This window comes from Loxodonta africana, chromosome 11 (assembly GCF_030014295.1).
Source record: "Loxodonta africana isolate mLoxAfr1 chromosome 11, mLoxAfr1.hap2, whole genome shotgun sequence".
Classification (NCBI taxonomy): Eukaryota; Metazoa; Chordata; class Mammalia; order Proboscidea; family Elephantidae; genus Loxodonta; species Loxodonta africana.
The window spans coordinates 88,970,372-88,983,564 of record NC_087352.1 but is presented as its reverse complement, the minus strand read 5'-3'; the positions used below and the strand labels follow the sequence as shown (position 1 = coordinate 88,983,564).

Below are 13,193 nucleotides of genomic sequence, written 5' to 3'. Positions count from 1 at the left end.
CTCTGCCATCTAGCCCCCACCCCATCATAAAATTCTTCTTTTGCAGGCTTTAATATGATTATTTGAGTTGTGGTTTTTCATGATGAGGGTAGAGTGTGCAGCATTTCCCAAACTTATTTGACAATATAATACCTTTTCATGTATCCTCAAATGGTAATGTGTTCTGAAAACTCAATTTGGGAAATAAGAATGCCCTTTTGGTCTTAAAAATGCTATGATTCTGCATCTTGTACATTAAATGTATATTTGTAGACTTATATGAAACCTGACAAATTTATAAGAGCCATGTGATTTTTATACATTCCAAACTTAGAGAACATGTTCATTTTTTCCTCAAGCAGCCCAAACAAATTGCGGTTATGGGTAAATCTTGTATTACACTAAAACACAGAAATGGTCTCAAGTACAAAACTGAAGCTCAATAATTTTTTTTTTTTTTTTTTGGTGTTGGTTTTGTAGTCTCTTAATTCCTTAGTACTTTATCCAAAGATACTGCCTTAGATCGAACTTTTTGTGCTTAAATTTGTCCTTTAAATGGGCTCTGTTTGATATGTGATAGAAAATAACCTGATCGGAACAATAGTTAAGCCTAAGGAAAGTTACCTGTTCACTAAATGAGTCCCAGAGTTTTACTTAATTATGATTTTTACCATCTGATAACTGCTGAAGTGTTCTTTTTTTAAAAGAGAAAAAAAAAATAATGATGCCAGATTATATTTCTTTCAAAAATCTTCACTTTTACATTAGAAAAAATCTTATTCTGCACTGAAATGTTATAGCCCTGGGGTTTTGTAAGACCTCCTGCTGATTGACCCTACCCTTGACCTTAGCCCCAAACTGGCATGCTGGTGTAAAGAATTTATTTATTTTAACAGTAGGGAGCCAGAAACCAGGAATATTCTTACAAAAAACCCAAAGATATATTTACCAAATCATCAACACCACATGAGTGGGAGGCCTCCACAAAGTGGATGATAATGGATGGCTGCTGTCAAGGACTACATAGATATGGGTCAGCTCTAAGTGACCGGACCTAGAAGGGATGCAAAAAGAGTTCAGCTAGAAATGCTCTTTATTGTTATCGAGGAAAAAATGAAAATAGGCTTATTTTAATAGCAGAGACTTTTTGGTAAAGTGGGGGGAGGGGGGAGGCAGGCTTGTAAGTACCTCCAAAAACCAAAACCAAACCCATTGCCATGAGCTGATTCCGACTCATTGTGACTGTATAGGACAGAGTAGAATGGCCCCATAGAGTTCCCAAGGGGCAGCTTGTGGATTCAACCTGCTGACCTTTTGATTAGCAACCAAGCTCAACCACTGCACCACCAGGGCTCCTGTAAGTACCTCAGGTGATATTTATCAAAATAGGCAGGCAATCTTAGAGCCATGGATCAATTCTCCATTTTACCCGCCTGCCTCTATCTATTGATTCCTATTCTCTCTCAAGTATCCCGGTAATTTTACTGTAGGATTATAAAGCACAATTTACTCTGTTTTTTTGTTTTTTACTTTCTTTCATTTGAGTTGGATGATATGCTCACTAAACATCTGTGAAGTACTAAAAAGTACAAAAAAAAATTACCTATATACTATTCAAACAGAGCTATTATTAACAATTTAGTAAATTTTCTTTAGATTTTTTGGGGGGAGAGGAGAGTCTCTTTTTACATATTTGTAATACTTTTTTTTTTTAATAACTTTTATTAAGCTTCAAGTGAACGTTTACAAATCCAATCAGTCTGTCACATATAAGTTTACATACATCTCACTCCCTACTCCCACTTGCTCTCCCCCTCTTGAGTCAGCCCTTTCAGTCTCTCCTTTCTTGACAATTTTGCCGGCTTCCCTCTCTCTCTATCCTCCCATCCCCCCTCCAGACAAGAGTTGCCAACACAATCTTGAGTGTCCACCTGATATCATTAGCTCACTCTTCATCAGTGTCTCTCTCCCACCCGCTAACCAGTCCCTTTCATTTCTGATGAGTTGTCTTCGGGGATGGTTCCTGTCCTGTGTCAACTGAAGGTCTGGGGAGCATGGCCGCCGGGATTCCTCCAGTCTCAGTCAGACCATTAAGTTTGGTCTTTTTATGAGAATTTGGGGTCTGTATCCCACTGATCTCCTGCTCCCTCAGGGGTCCTCTGCTGTGCTCCCTGTCAGGGCAGTCATCGATTGTGGCCGGGCACCAACTAGTTCTTCTGTCTCAGAATGATGTAGGTCTCTGGTTCATGTGGCCCTTTCTGTCTCTTGGGCTCTTAGTTGTCGTGTGGCCTTGGTGTTCTTCCTTTTCCTTTGCTCCAGGTGGGTTGAGACCAATTGCTGCATCTTAGATGGCCGCTTGTTAGCATTTAAGACCCCAGACGCCACATTTCAAAGTGGGATGCAGAATGATTTCGTAATAGAGTTATTTTGCCAATTGACTTAGAAGTCCCCGCAAACCATGTTCCCCAGACCCCCGCACTTGCTCCGCTGACCTTTGAAGCATTCATTTTATCCCGGAAACTTCTTTGCTTTTGGTCCAGTCCAATTGAGCTGACCTTCCATGTATTGAGTGTTGTCTTTCCCTTCACCTAAAGTAGTTCTTATCTACTGATTAATCAATAAAAAACCCTCTCCCACCCTCCCTCCCTCCCCCCCTCGTAACCACAAAAGTATGTGTTCTTCTCAGGTTTACTATTTCTCAAGATCTTATAATAGTGGTCTTATACAATATTTGTCCTTTTGCCTCTGACTAATTTCGCTCAGCATAATGCCTTCCAGGTTCCTCCATGTTATGAAATGTTTCACAGATTCGTCACTGTTCTTTATCGATGCGTAGTATTCCATTGTGTGGATATACCACAATTTATTTACCCATTCACCCGTAGATGGACACCTTGGTTGCTTCCAACTTTTTGCTATTGTAAACAGAGCTGCAATAAACATGGGTGTGCATATATCTGTTTGTATGAAGGCTCTTGTATCTCTAGGGTATATTCCTAGGAGTGGGATTTCTGGGTTGTATGGTAGTTCTATTTCTAACTGTTTAAGATAACGCCAGATAGATTTCCAAAGTGGTTGTACCATTTTACATTCCCACCAGCAGTGTATGAGAGTTCCAATCTCTCCGCAGCCTCTCCAACATTTATTATTTTGTGTTTTTTGGATTAATGCCAGCCTTGCTGGTGTGAGATGGAATCTCATCGTAGTTTTAATTTGCATTTCTCTGATGGCTAATGATCGAGAGCATTTTCTCATGTATCTGTTGGCTGCCTGAATATCTTCTTTAGTGAAATGTGTGTTCATATCCTTTGCCCACTTCTTGATTGGGTTGTTTGTCTTTTTGTGGTTGAGTTTTGACAGAATCATGTAGATTTTAGAGATCAGGCGCTGGTTGGAGGTGTCATAGCTGAAAATTCTTTCCCAGTCTGTAGGTGGTCTTTTTACTCTTTTGGTGAAGTCTTCAGATGAGCATAGGTGTTTGATTTTTAGGAGCTCCCAGTTATCGGGTTTCTCTTCATCATTTTTGGTAATGTTTTGTATTCTGTTTATACCTTGTATTAGGGCTCCTAGGGTTGTCCCAATTTTTTCTTCCATGATCTTTATCGTTTTAGTCTTTATGTTTAGGTCTTTGATCCACTTGGAGTTAGTTTTTGTGCATGGTGTGAGGTATGGGTCCTGTTTCATTTTTTTGCAAATGGATATCCAGTTATGCCAGCACCATTTGTTAAAAAGGCTATCTTTTCCCCAGTTAATTGACACTCGTCCTTTGTCAAATATCAGCTGCTCATACGTGGATGGATCTATGTCTGGGTTCTCAATTCTGTTCCATTGGTCTATGTGTCTGTTGTTGTACCAATAACAGGCTGTTTTGACTACTGTGGCTGTATAGTAGGTTCTGAAGTCAGGTAAGGTGAGGCCTCCCACTTTCTTCTTCTTTTTCAGTAGTGCTTTGCTTATCCGGGGCTTCTTTCCCTTCCATATGAAATTGGTGATTTGTTTCTCTATCCCCTTAAAATATGACATTGGAATTTGCATCGGAAGTGCGTTAAATGTATAGACGGCTTTTGGTAGAATAGACATTTTTACTATGTTAAGTCTTCCTATCCATGAGCAGGGTATGTTTTTCCACTTAAGTATGTCCTTTTGAATTTCTTGTAGTAGAGCTTTGTAGTTTTCTTTGTATAGGTCTTTTACATCCTTGGTAAGATTTATTCCTAAGTATCTTATCTTCTTGGGGGCTACTGTGAATGGTATTGATTTGGTTATTTCCTCTTCGGTGTTCTTTTTGTTGATGTAGAGGAATCCAAGTGATTTTTGTATGTTTATTTTATAACCTGAGACTCTGCCAAACTCTTCTATTAGTTTCAGTAGTTTTCTGGAGGATTCCTTAGGGTTTTCTGTGTATATAATCATGTCATCTGCAAATAGTGATAACTTTACTTCTTCCTTGCCAATCCGGATACCTTTTATTTCTTTGTCTAGCCTAATTGCCCTGGCTAGGACTTCTAGCACGATGTTGAATAAGAGCGGTGATAAAGGGCATCCTTGTCTGGTTCCCGTTCTCAAGGGAAATGCTTTCAGGTTCTCTCCATTTAGGGTGATATTGGCTGTTGGCTTTGCATAGATGCCCTTTATTATGTTGAGGAATTTACCTTCAATTCCTATTTTGGTAAGAGTTTTTATCATGAATGGGTGTTGGACTTTGTCAAATGCCTTTTCTGCATCAATTGATAAGATCATGTGGTTTTTGTCTTTTGTTTTATTTATGTGATGGATTACATTAATGGTTTTTCTGATATTAAACCAGCCTTGCATACCTGGTATAAATCCCACTTGATCATGGTGAATTATTTTTTTGATGTGTTGTTGGATTCTATTGGCTAGAATTTTGTTGAGGATTTTTGCATCAATGTTCATGAGGGATATAGGTCTATAATTTTCTTTTTTTGTAATGTCTTTACCTGGTTTTGGTATCAGGGAGATGGTGGCTTCATAGAATGAGTTGGGTAGTATTCCGTCATTTTCTATGCTTTGGAATACCTTTAGTAGTAGTGGTGTTAACTCTTCTCTGAAAGTTTGGTAGAACTCTGCTGTGAAGCCGTCCGGGCCAGGGCTTTTTTTTTGTTGGGAGTTTTTTGATTACCGTTTCAATCTCTTTTTTTGTTATGGGTCTATTTAGTTGTTCTACTTCTGAATGTGTTAGTTTAGGTAGGTAGTGTTTTTCCAGGAATTCATCCATTTCTTCTAGGTTTTCAAATTTGTTAGAGTACAATTTTTCATAATAATCTGAAATGATTCTTTTAATTTCATTTGGTTCTGTTGTGATGTGGTCCTTCTCATTTCTTATTCGGGTTATTTGTTTCCTTTCCTGTATTTCTTTAGTCAGTCTAGCCAATGGTTTATCAATTTTGTTAATTTTTTCAAAGAACCAGCTTTTGGCTTTGTTAATTCTTTCAATTGTTTTTCTGTTCTCTAATTCATTTAGTTCAGCTCTAATTTTTATTATTTGTTTTCTTCTGGTGCCTGATGGATTCTTTTGTTGCTCAGTTTCTATTTGTTCAAGTTGTAGGGACAGTTCTCTGATTTTGGCTCTTTCTTCTTTTTGTATGTGTGCATTTATTGATATAAATTGGCCTCTGAGCACTGCTTTTGCTGTGTCCCAGAGGTTTTGATAGGAAGTATTTTCATTCTCGTTGCTTTCTAAGAATTTCCTTATTCCCTCCTTGATGTCTTCTATAACCCAGTCTTTTTTCAGGAGGGTATTGTTCATTTTCCACATATTTGATTTCTTTTCCCTAGTTTTTCTGTTATTGATCTCTAGTTTTATTGCCTTGTGGTCTGAGAAGATGCTTTGTAATATTTCGATGTTTTGGACTCTGCACAGGTTTGTTTTATGACCTAATATGTGGTCTATTCTAGAGAATGTTCCATGTGCGCTAGAAAAAAAAGTATATTTTGCAGCAGTTGGGTGGAGAGTTCTGTATAAGTCAATGAGGTCAAGTTGGTTGATTGTTGTAATTAGATCTTCCGTGTCTCTGTTGAGCTTCTTACTGGATGTCCTGTCCTTCTCCGAAAGTGGTGTGTTGAAGTCTCCTACTATAATTGTGGAGGTATCTATCTCGCTTTTCAATTCTGTTAAAATTTGATTTATGTATCTTGCAGCCCTGTCATTGGGTGCATAAATATTTAATATGGTTATGTCTTCCTGATCAATTGTCCCTTTTATCATTATATAGTGTCCTTCTTTATCCTTTGTGGTGGATTTAAGTCTAAAGTCTATTTTGTCAGAAATTAATATTGCTACTCCTCTTCTTTTTTGCTTATTGTTTGCTTGATATACTTTTTTCCATCCTTTGAGTTTTAGTTTGTTTGTGTCTCTAAGTCTAAGGTGTGTCTCTTGTAGGCAGCATATAGATGGATCGTGTTTCTTTATCCAGTCTGTGACTCTCTGTCTCTTTATTGGTGCATTTAGTCCTTTTACATTCAGGGTAATTATAGATAAATAAGTTTTTAGTGCTGTCATTTTGATGCCTTTTTATGTGTGTTGTTGACAATTTCATTTTTCCACATACTTTTTTGTGCTGAGGCGTTTTTCTTAGTAAATTGTGAGATCCTCATTTTCATAGTGCTTGACTTTATCTTAGTTGAGTCGTTACGTTTTTCTTGGTTTTTATCTTGAGTTATAGAGTTGTTATACCTTTTTGTGGTTACCTTATTATTTACCCCTATTTTTCTAAGTAAAAACCTAACTTGTATTGTTCTATATCGCCTTGTATCACTCTCCATATGGCAGTTCAATGCCTCCTGTATTTAGTCCCTCTTTTTGATTACTGTCATCTTTTACCTATTGACTTCCATGATTCCCCGTTATGTGTATTTTTTTTTTAATTAATCTTAATTTGTTTGTTTTTGTGATTTCCCTATTTGAGTTGATATCAGGACGTTCTGTTTTGTGACCTTGTGTTGTGCTGATATCTGATATTATTGGTTCTCTGACCAAACAATATCCTTTAGTATTTCTTATAGCTTTGGTTTGGTTTTTGCAAATTCTCTAAACTTGTGTTTGTCTGTAAATATCTTAATTTCGCCTTCATATTTCAGAGAGAGTTTTGCTGGATATATGATCCTTGGCTGGCAGTTTTTCTCCTTCAGTGTTCTGTATATGTCGTCCCATTCCCTTCTTGCCTGCATGGTTTCTGCTGAGTAGTCAGAACATATTCTTATTGATTCTCCCTTGAAGGAAACCTTTCTTTTCTCCCTGGCTGCTTTTAAAATTTTCTGTTTATCTTTGGTTTTGGTGAGTTTGATGATAATATGTCTTGGTGTTTTTCTTTTTGTATCAATCTTAAATGGGGTTCGATGAGCATCTTGGATAGATATCCTTTCGTCTTTCATGATGTCAGGGAAGTTTTCTGTCAGGAGTTCTTCAACTATTTTCTCTGTGTTTTCTGTCCCCCCTCCCTGTTCCCGGACTCCAATCACCCGCAGGTTATCCTTCTTGATAGAAAAAAAAAAAAAAAATTTAGAGTCCCACATAATTCTTAGGGTTTCTTCATTTTTTTAAATTCTTTTATCTGATTTTTTTTCAGCTATGTTGGTGTTGATTCCCTGGTCCTCCAGATGTCCCAGTCTGCATTCTAATTGCTCGAGTCTGCTCCTCTGACTTCCTAGTGCGTTGTCTAATTCTGTTATTTTATTGTTAATCTTTTGGATTTCTACATGTTGTCTGTCTATGGATTCTTGCAACTTATTAATTTTTCCAGTATGTTCTTGAATAATCTTTTTGAGTTCTTCAACAGTTTTATCAGTGTGTTCCTTGGCTTTTTCTGCAGTTATCCTAATTTCATTTGTGATATCATTAAGCATTCTGTAAATTAGTTTTTTATATTCTGTATCTGATAATTCCAGGATTGTATCTTCATTTGGGGAAGATTTTGATTCTTTTGTTTGGGGGGTTGGAGAAGCTGTCATGGTCTGCTTCTTTAAGTGGTTTGATATGGATTGTTGTCTCCGAGCCATCACTGGGAAACTAGTTTTTCCAGAAAATCCACTAAAAAAAAAATGCAGTCAGATCCCTATCAGAGTTCTCCCTCTGGCTCAGGCTATTCAGATGTTAATGAAGCAGCCTGGGGAGGGTGGGGGAGGGAACAGAGAGATAGGAGAGTAGCACCTCAGAATATAGCCAGAGTTGCTTGTCTTGCTTGTAATGACTATTATATCTGAGATTCCCGCGGGCGCCTCGCCTATGTGTGCTGGCTGTGTGGAGATTGCCCCAGGGGGGTCTGGCCTGCTGGAGTCACGGTCAGATCCTCCGCTTCCAGCCCCACGCCCAGCGTCAAGGCTCCCCTACTGGGACGGTGCACTCTCGACTCCAAAATCAGTCGCTACCTCCCGGGGACTTCTCGTCCCTCCAGCCACGTGGCCGTGCCGCCTCCGAGAACCAGTTGGGCCTCCTCCCGGGGTTAGTTCAGATGGGTGGAGCAGCTCCCCATGCTTGTGCCGTGACCGAGTGTCCTGGCTGGGACGCTGTTCTCCCCGCTCCAATACCAGTCACTGCCTCCCGGGGACTTCTCCTATCGGCTGCGTCCCACGCCGCCCGCGCGACCCGGCTGGGCCCCTTCCCGGGGTTAGTTCAGGGGGGTGGAGCAACTCTCCGTGTTTATGCCATACCTGCGTCCAGTCCAAATCCCTGCAGGACGGTTCCCCGGCTCGGACGCTGCTCTTTCTGCTCCAAGACCAGTCACTGCCTCCCGGGGACTTCTCCTACCGGCTGCGTCCCATGCCGCCCGCGGAACAGGCTGGTCCCCCTCCCGGGGTTAGTTCAGGGGGGTGGAGCAGCTCTCTGTGCTTGTGCCGTACCTGACTGGTACGCTGGCTCCAGGCTCTGGAAACAATCGCTGCTTCCCCGTATTAGTTCGTTCTCCATCTCTAAATCTGTGTTTGTTGTTCAGGGTTCGTAGATTGTTATGTATGTGATCGATTCACTTGTTTTTCCGAGTCTTTGTTGTAAGAGGGATCCGAGGTAGCGTCTGCCTAGTCCGCCATCTTGGCTCCGCCGTGTAATACTTTTAATATATAATTTTTTCCTTGCTTTTTAAGCATATTATTTTATTATAAAATAATATGTTTAAATTTAATAACATGGAAATAAAAATTTCCATGTTATTAAATTTAATAGCCATTTCTCTAAGATTTTATTATAAACATTTTGAAACATACAGAAGAATTGAAAACATTTTACTATGAACACTGATATTCTCATCACTTAGATTCTTACTTCTTAGATACAGTTAACATTTTACTATACCTGCTCTCTCACATATCTCTCTCTGTCCATCCATGAACCCATCTTACTTTTTTATGCATTTCAAAGCAAGCTACAGTATTGATATTACTTTTAATTGCTATGTGATTTTTTTTTATTCCATGGAGTGAACGTATAATTTTCTTTTAAACTATTTCTCTATGGGTGACCAATTGGTTGCTTCTCATTTTTCACTATTTTACATAAGACTTCATAGGAAGGATACACTTCTAAGACTTAGTAGTTTTTGGCTATAGTAGAGGAGTAATATGAGAAGATAGATAGGGACCTTATGTGGAAGCTTTGAATACACAAAGGGAAATTACAGCAAAGAGTAGTGTAAATAGCTGCATTCTTAGAATCAATAGAGCTGATACTTATTAGGCAACTGAGCCTGGAAAGAGTTATCTGTACTAATAGAAAATTTCCCAACATAGTTTTTTGACAAAATTCAGGGAAAAAAGAAATCCCTTGGAGGATTTAGAGTCAGGGAGTAACGTGATCAGACCTCCATTTTAGGCAGATTAATCTTGTAGAATTATGTGTGATAAGACAGGGGAGAGAAAAGAATAAGGAGGTAGACTTGATTCAGTTTAACAAACATTTACCAAGTATGTATGAAATGCAAAGCACCAAAGCCCTGGTGGTACAGTGGTTAAGACCTTGGTTCTAACCGAAAGATCTGCAGTTGGAATCGACAAGCTGTTTCTTGGAAACCCTATGGGGCAGTTCTACTCTGTCCTATGGGGTCAACTGTGAGTTGGAGTTGACTTGATGGCAACAGGTTTGGGTTTTTTTTGGTTATACTAGGTGTCCTAGGAATACAGAGCAGAGCGATACCTTGACAATCACCACAAAGATTGTAACTAGATGGGTAAAACAAGGATGTAAGCCAAGAGGTATAAAACCAAGCAGAATTCATTCATTAATTCATCCACACATCCACCCATTCATTCATTCATTCTTTTGTTCACTTAGTGAATAATGATTTTGTTTGTCACGTGCTAAGAATTGCTATAGGTGCTAGAAATATAGCAACTAACAAACTAGATAAAAGTTCTTGCCCTTTTGTCTACATTTACATAAATTCTAGTGGAGGAGATGGACAAGATACAATAAATGCATAATAAAATATCAGATGTAAAGCAATGAAGTGTAAAGCAACAATGAGGGTGCCATTTTAAAGAACGTGGTCAAGAAAGACCTCTCTGAGAAAGTTCTCTTTAAGCAGAGAACTGAAAAAGATGAAGAAGTAAAGTGTGTTACTTTCTGAGTGAACAGATTTCCAGGTAGAGGGAACTGAAAGAACAAAGAGGCAGGAATGGGTTTGAAGGAACACCAGGGAGGGCAGTGTGTCTAGAGCCTGGGGAGAAAGAGAGCATGATGGGAAATAAGGTTGGAGAGACAAGGACCATTCAGGCCTTGGCAAGGAGATTGGCTTTTATTTATTTATTTATTATTGTACTTTAGATGAAGGTTTACAGAACTAGTTTCTCATCAAACAGTTAGCACACACATTGTTCTATGACATTGGTTAACAACTCCATGACATGTCAACACCCTCCCTTCCCAACCCTGGGTTCCCTATTACCAGCTTTCCTGTTCCCTCCTACCTTCCAGTCCCTGCCCCAGGGCTGGTGCACCCCTTTAGTCTTGTTTTGTTCCATGGGCCTGTTCAATCTTTAGCTGAAGGGTGAACCTCGGGAGTGACCTCATTACTGAGCTGACAGTGTGTCCGGGGGGCCATACTCTCAGGGTTCCTCTAGTCTCTGTCAGGCCAGCAAGTCTGGTCTTTCTTTCTGACTTAGAATTTTGCTCAACATTTTTTTTCCAGCTCTGTCCAGAACTCTCTATCGTGATCACTGTCAGAGCAGTCAGTGGTGGCAGCCGGGCACCATGTAGTTCTACTGGACTCAGTCTGGTGGAGCCCACGGTAGATGTGGTCCATTAGTCCTTTGGACTGATCTTTCCCTTGTATCTTTAGTTTTCTTCCTTCTTCCTTGCTCCCGAAGGGATGAGACTAGTGGAGTATCCTAGATGGCTGCTCACAGGCTTTTAAGACTTGAGTTGCTGCTCACCAAAGTAGAATGTAGAACATAGTCTTTATAAACTATGTTGTGCCAGTTAAGCTAGATGTTCTCCGAGACTATAGTCCCCACAGCCCTCAGCCCAGCAATTCAGTCCCCCAGGGAGTTTGGATGTGTCTGTGGAGATTCCATGACCTTGCCTTAGACAAGTTGTGCTGGCTTCCCCAGTGTTGTGTACTGTCTTACCCTTCACCAAAGTTTCCACTTATCTATTGTCTATAAAGTTTTTGCAACCGCACTCCTCACCTCCCTCATAACCATCGAAGACTGTTTCTTTTTGTATGTAAACCTTTTCACGAGTTTTTACAGTAGTGGTTTCATATAATATTTGTCCTTTAGTGATTGACTTATTTCACTCAGCATAATGCCCTCCAGATTCATCCATGTTATGAGATGCTTCACAGATTCATCATTGTTGTTTATTGTTGTATAATACTCCACTGTGTGCATGTACCACAGTTGGTACATTCATCCGCTGAAGGGCATCTAGTTTGTTTCCATCTTTTTGCTATCGTGAACAATGCTGCAATGAACATGGGAGCACACATGTCTATTTGTGTGATGACTCTTATATCTCTAGGATATATTCTTAGGAGTGGGACTGCTGGATCATATGGTGTTTCTATTTCTCGCTTTCTAAGAAAGCACCATATCATTTTCCAAAATGGTTGTATCATTTTGCATTCCCACCAGCAGTGCACAAGTGTTCCAATCTTTCCGCAGCCTCTCCAGCGTTTGTTATTTCCTGTTTTATTGATTCGTGCCAGTAATGCTGGGGTGAGATGGTAGATCATTGTGGTTTTGATGTGTGTTTCTCTAATAGCTAGAGATTGTGAGCATTTCCTCATGTGTCTGTTGGCCGTTTGAACGTCTTCTTTGGCAAAGTGTCTGTCATTTCCTTTGCCCATTTTTAAATTGGATTATTTGTCTTTTTTGCCATAGAGGTATTAGATTTTTTGAGGATTTTAGACATTAGACATTAGTCTGATTTGTAATAAATTGGCTTTTATTTTAAGTGACACAAAGAGCCACAGAGGCAGAGGAGGAGAGGCAGGATGGATTTGACAATGGAGTGATCTGTCTCAGATTTGAAAAGATGACTACCTTGGTAGCTTTTTGGAGTATAGACTGTAGAGAGACAACTATGTGGAAACAGGCAGGCCATTGCAATAGACCAGGTAGCTTAGAAATGGGTGGTAGCAGGGCAGGAAGTGAGAAGTTGTCAGACTTGGGCATATTACTAAGGAAAAGTCAGAAAGATTTCTTGAGGGATGGAATGTGGGGTGTGAAACAATGAGAGGAGTCAAGGATGAATGTAGATTTTTACATGGAGTGATATGAGTGCTTTAGTTAATAGAATCACAAGTAAAGTGTTACAGAAGCCTATAGGAGAAGCAATTACTTCTGACTGGGGTTATCAAAACAGGCTAGATGAACACTGAAGAGTGGTGCTCACTTTGGCAGCACATACACTAAAATTAAAATGATACAGAGAAGGTTAGCATGGCCACTAAGCAAGGAGGACATGCAAATTTGTGAAGTATTGAAGGGTAAATAGCATTTTTGTACTCAACAGATGCCTAGGGTGCAAGATATAGGAGGCCCTCCCTCTCAGTGTTGTGAAAATGCAGAATTGTCACCTGAGAGTGAGTGTCTCATTCCATTTTGCACCCTAGTCTTGGCCCTGGCATTCAAAAAGATTAAAGATACTTAGGCTGAAGAAATGGTGGAGCAAAGAAGAGGCTAGTTAAAAGACTGTTGCAATTGTCTGGGCAAGAGAAGCTAAAGGTGTTGAAAAATCAGATGAGCTTTTATGCTCTTAG

At 39.6% G+C, this 13,193-nt stretch overlaps 1 pseudogene; it reads left to right on the top strand.

The window, feature by feature from the left end:
- Positions 1-12,818: 12,818 nt before the first annotated feature.
- Positions 12,819-12,935, top strand: LOC111749664 (U6 spliceosomal RNA; annotated as a pseudogene).
- Positions 12,936-13,193: the final 258 nt, after the last annotated feature.